Source organism: Macaca fascicularis, chromosome 16 (assembly GCF_037993035.2).
Source record: "Macaca fascicularis isolate 582-1 chromosome 16, T2T-MFA8v1.1".
Classification (NCBI taxonomy): Eukaryota; Metazoa; Chordata; class Mammalia; order Primates; family Cercopithecidae; genus Macaca; species Macaca fascicularis.
Window position 1 is genome coordinate 28716309 of NC_088390.1, and position 6284 is coordinate 28722592.

Genomic DNA, 6284 nt, shown 5'->3' on the forward strand with positions numbered 1-6284 from the left:
GCCCTCTATGGGCTTCCAAATATCACTTTGCCAATTCCACAAGAACTGTCTTAGCGAAAGGCTTCTTGAGGGGAAAGCTATAACTCTGTGAGATGATTTCACAGAACACAAAGAAGTTTCTCAGAAAGCTTCTTTCTCTTTGTTATCGGAAGATATTTCCTTTGGCTCTATAGTCTTCAAAGGGAAAGGAAATATCTGTTGTCAGATTCCACAGAAATAAGGCTAGCAAAGAGATCCACGAAATACAGATGTAACTCTGTGAGATGAATTAACAGAACACTGAGCAGTTTCTCAGAAATCTTCTTTCCAGATTTCATCGGAGGATATTTCCTTTTTCACCATAGCCCTTATGGGCTTCCAAATATCACTTTGCCAATTCCACAAGAACTGTCTTAGCGAAAGGCTTCTTGAGGGGAAAGCTGTCACTCTGTGAGATGATTTCACAGACACAAAGAAGTTTCTCAGAAAGCTTCTTTCTCTTTGTTATCGGAGGATATTTCCTTTGGCCCTGTAGTCTTCATAGGGAAAGGAAATATCTGTTGTCAGATTCCACAGAAATAAGGCTAGCAAAGAGATCCACGAAATACAGATGTAACTCTGTGAGATGAATTAACAGAACACTGAGCAGTTTCTCAGAAAGCTTCTTTCCAGATTTCATCGGAGGATATTTCCTTTTTCACCATAGCCCTTATGGGCTTCCAAATATAACTTTGCCAATTCCACAAAAACTGTCTTAGCGAAAAGCTTCTTGAGGGGAAAGCTGTCACGCTGTGAGATGATTTCACAGAACACAAAGAAGATTCTCAGAAAGCTTCTTTCTCTTTGTTATTGGAAGATATTTCCTTTGGCCCTGTAGTCTTCAAAGGGATACGAAATATGTGTTCTCAGATTCCACAAAAATAAGGCTAGCAAAGAGATCCACGAAATACAGATGTAACTCTGTGAGATGAATGAACAGAACACTAAGTAGTTTCTCAGAAAGCTTCTTTCCAGATTTCATCCGAGGATATTTCCTTTTTCACCATAGCCCTCTAAGCGCTTCCGAATAGCACTTTGCCAATTCCACAAGAACTGTCTTAGCGAAAGGCTTCTTGAGGGGAAAGCTGTAACTCTGTGAGATGATTTCACAGAACACAAAGAAGTTTCTCAGAAAGCTTCTTTCTCTTTGTTATCGGAGGATATTTCCTTTGGCCCTATAGTCTTTAAAGGGATCCGAAATATCTGTTCTCAGATTCCACAGAAATGAGGCTAGCAAAGAGATCCACGAAATACACATGTAACTCTGTGAGATGAATTAAGAGAACACTAAGCAGTTTCTCAGAAAGCTTCTTTCCAGATTTCATCGGAGGATATTTCCTTTTTCACCATAGCCCTGTATGGGCTTCCAAATATCACTTTGCCAATTCCACAAGAACTGTCTTAGCGAAAGGCTTCTTGAGGGGCAAGGTGTAACTCTGTGAGATGATTTCACAGAAGACAAAGAAGTTTCTCAGAAAGCTTCTTTCTCTTTGTTATCGGAGGATATTTCCTTAGGCCCTATAGTCTTCAAAGGGATAGGAAATATCTGTTCTCAGATTCCACAGAAATAAGGCTAGCAAAGAGATCCACGAAATACAGATGTAACTCTGTGAGATGAATTAACAGAATACTGAGCAGTTTCTCAGAAAGCTTCTTTCCAGATTTCATCGGAGGATATTTCCTTTTTCACCATAGCCCTCTATGGGCTTCCAAATATCACTTTGCCAATTCCAAAAGAACTGTCTTACCGAAAGGCTTCTTGAGGGGAAAGCTGTAACTCTGTGAGATGATTTCACAGAACACAAAGAGGTTTCTCAGAAAGCTTCTTTCTCTTTGTTATCGGAGGATATTTCCTTTGGCCCTATATTCTTCAAAGGGAAAGGAAATATCTGTTCTCACATTCCACAGAAATAAGGCTAGCAAAGAGATCCACGAAATACAGATGTAACTCTGTGAGTTGAATTAACAGAACACTGAGCAGTTTCTCAGAAAGCTTCTTTCCAGATTTCATCGGAGGATATTTCCTTTTTCACCATAGCCCTCTATGGGCTTCCAAATATCACTTTGCCAATTCCAAAAGAACTGTCTTAGCGAAAGACTTCTTGACTGGAAAGTTGTCACTCTGTGAGATGATTTCACAGAACACAAAGAAGTTTCTCAGAAAGCTTCTTTCTCTTTGTTATCGGAGGATATTTCCTTTGGCCCTATAGTCTTTAAAGGGATCAGAAATCTCTGTTCTCAGATTCCACAGAAATAAGGCTAGCAAAGAGATCCACGAAATAGAGATGTAACACTGTGAGATGAATTGACAGAACACTGAGCAGTTTCTCAGAAAGCTTCTTTCCAGATTTCATCGGAGGATATTTCCTTTTTCACCATAGCCCTCTATGGGCTTCCAAATATCACTTTGCTAATTCCACAAGAACTGTCTTAGCGAAAGGCTTCTTGAGGGGAAAGCTGTAACTCTGTGAGATGATTTCACAGAACACAAAGGAGTTTCTCAGAAAGCTTCTTTCTCTTTGTTATCGGAGGATATTTCCTTTGGCCCTATAATCTTCAAAGGGAAAGGAAATATCTGTTGTCAGTTTCCACAGAAATAAGGCTAGCAAAGAGATTCACGAAATACAGATGTAACTCTGTGAGATGAATTAACAGAACACTAAGCAGTTTCTCAGAAAGCTTCTTTCCAGATTTCATCGGAGGATATTTCCTTTTTCACCATAGCCCTATAAGGGCTTCCAAATATCACTTTGCCAATTCCACAAAAACTGTCTTAGCGAAAAGCTTCTTGAGGGGAAAGCTGTCACGCTGTGAGATGATTTCACAGAACACAAAGAAGATTCTCAGAAAGCTTCTTTCTCTTTGTTATTGGAAGATATTTCCTTTGGCCCTGTAGTCTTCAAAGGGATACGAAATATGTGTTCTCAGATTCCACAAAAATAAGGCTAGCAAAGAGATCCACGAAATACAGATGTAACTCTGTGAGATGAATGAACAGAACACTAAGTAGTTTCTCAGAAAGCTTCTTTCCAGATTTCATCCGAGGATATTTCCTTTTTCACCATAGCCCTCTAAGCGCTTCCGAATAGCACTTTGCCAATTCCACAAGAACTGTCTTAGCGAAAGGCTTCTTGAGGGGAAAGCTGTAACTCTGTGAGATGATTTCACAGAACACAAAGAAGTTTCTCAGAAAGCTTCTTTCTCTTTGTTATCGGAGGATATTTCCTTTGGCCCTATAGTCTTTAAAGGGATCCGAAATATCTGTTCTCAGATTCCACAGAAATGAGGCTAGCAAAGAGATCCACGAAATACACATGTAACTCTGTGAGATGAATTAAGAGAACACTAAGCAGTTTCTCAGAAAGCTTCTTTCCAGATTTCATCGGAGGATATTTCCTTTTTCACCATAGCCCTGTATGGGCTTCCAAATATCACTTTGCCAATTCCACAAGAACTGTCTTAGCGAAAGGCTTCTTGAGGGGCAAGGTGTAACTCTGTGAGATGATTTCACAGAAGACAAAGAAGTTTCTCAGAAAGCTTCTTTCTCTTTGTTATCGGAGGATATTTCCTTAGGCCCTATAGTCTTCAAAGGGATAGGAAATATCTGTTCTCAGATTCCACAGAAATAAGGCTAGCAAAGAGATCCACGAAATACAGATGTAACTCTGTGAGATGAATTAACAGAATACTGAGCAGTTTCTCAGAAAGCTTCTTTCCAGATTTCATCGGAGGATATTTCCTTTTTCACCATAGCCCTCTATGGGCTTCCAAATATCACTTTGCCAATTCCAAAAGAACTGTCTTACCGAAAGGCTTCTTGAGGGGAAAGCTGTAACTCTGTGAGATGATTTCACAGAACACAAAGAGGTTTCTCAGAAAGCTTCTTTCTCTTTGTTATCGGAGGATATTTCCTTTGGCCCTATATTCTTCAAAGGGAAAGGAAATATCTGTTCTCACATTCCACAGAAATAAGGCTAGCAAAGAGATCCACGAAATACAGATGTAACTCTGTGAGTTGAATTAACAGAACACTGAGCAGTTTCTCAGAAAGCTTCTTTCCAGATTTCATCGGAGGATATTTCCTTTTTCACCATAGCCCTCTATGGGCTTCCAAATATCACTTTGCCAATTCCAAAAGAACTGTCTTAGCGAAAGACTTCTTGACTGGAAAGTTGTCACTCTGTGAGATGATTTCACAGAACACAAAGAAGTTTCTCAGAAAGCTTCTTTCTCTTTGTTATCGGAGGATATTTCCTTTGGCCCTATAGTCTTTAAAGGGATCAGAAATCTCTGTTCTCAGATTCCACAGAAATAAGGCTAGCAAAGAGATCCACGAAATAGAGATGTAACACTGTGAGATGAATTGACAGAACACTGAGCAGTTTCTCAGAAAGCTTCTTTCCAGATTTCATCGGAGGATATTTCCTTTTTCACCATAGCCCTCTATGGGCTTCCAAATATCACTTTGCTAATTCCACAAGAACTGTCTTAGCGAAAGGCTTCTTGAGGGGAAAGCTGTAACTCTGTGAGATGATTTCACAGAACACAAAGGAGTTTCTCAGAAAGCTTCTTTCTCTTTGTTATCGGAGGATATTTCCTTTGGCCCTATAATCTTCAAAGGGAAAGGAAATATCTGTTGTCAGTTTCCACAGAAATAAGGCTAGCAAAGAGATTCACGAAATACAGATGTAACTCTGTGAGATGAATTAACAGAACACTAAGCAGTTTCTCAGAAAGCTTCTTTCCAGATTTCATCGGAGGATATTTCCTTTTTCACCATAGCCCTATAAGGGCTTCCAAATATCACTTTGCCAATTCCACAAGAACTGTCTTAGCGAAAGGCTTCTTGAGGGGAAAGGCGTAACTCTGTGATTTGATTTCACAGAACACAAAGAAGTTTCTCAGAAAGCTTCTTTCTCTTTGTTATCAGAGGATATTTCCTTTGGCCCTATAGTCTTCAAAGGGAAAGGAAATATCTGTTGTCAGATTAAACAGAAATAAGGCTAGCAAAAAGATCCACGAAATACAGATGTAACAGGGTGAGATGAATTAACAGAACACTAAGCAGTTTCTCAGAAAGCTTCTTTCCAGATTTCATCGGAGGATATTTCCTTTTTCACCATAGCCCTCTATGGGCTTCCAAATATCACTTTGCCAATTCCACAAGAACTGTCTTAGCGAAAGGCTTCTTTAGGGGAAAGCTGTAACTCTGTGAGATGATTTCACAGAACACAAAGAAGTTTCTCAGAAAGCTTCTTTCCCTTTGTTATCGGAGGATATTTCCTTTGGCCCTATAGTCTTTAAAGGGATCCGAAATATCTGTTCTCAGATTCCACAGAAATAAGGCTAGCAAAGAGATCCACGAAATACAGATGTAACTCTGTGAGATGAATTAACAGAACACTAAGGAGTTTCTCAGAAAGCTTCTTTCCAGATTTCATCGGATGATATTTCCTTTTTCACCATAGCCCTCTATGGGCTTCCAAATATCACTTTGCCAATTCCAGAAGAACTGTCTTAGGGAAAGGCTTCTTGAGGGGAAGGCTGTAACTCTTTGAGATGATTTCACAGAACACAAAGAAGTTTCTCAGAAAGCTACTTTCTCTTTGTTATCGGAGGATATTTCCTTAGGCCCTATAGACTTCAAATTGATAGGAAATATCTGTTCTCAGATTCCACAGAAATAAGGCTAGCAAAGAGATCCACGAAATACAGATGTAACTCTGTGAGATGAATTAACAGAATACTGAGCAGTTTCTCAGAAAGCTTCTTTCCAGATTTCATCGGAGGATATTTCCTTTTTCACCATAGCCCTCTATGGGCTTCCAAATATCACTTTGCCAATTCCAAAAGAACTGTCTTACCGAAAGGCTTCTTGAGGGGAAAGCTGTAACTCTGTGAGATGATTTCACAGAACACAAAGAGGTTTCTCAGAAAGCTTCTTTCTCTTTGTTATCGGAGGATATTTCCTTTGGCCCTATAGTCTTCAAAGGGAAAGGAAATATCTGTTCTCAGATTCCACAGAAATAAGGCTAGCAAAGAGATCCACGAAATACAGATGTAACTCTGTGAGTTGAATTAACAGAACACTGAGCAGTTTCTCAGAAAGCTTCTTTCCAGATTTCATCGGAGGATATTTCCTTTTTCACCATAGCCCTCTATGGGCTTCCAAATATCACTTTGCCAATTCCAAAAGAACTGTCTTAGCGAAAGACTTCTTGACTGCAAAGTTGTCACTCTGTGAGATGATTTCACAGAACACAAAG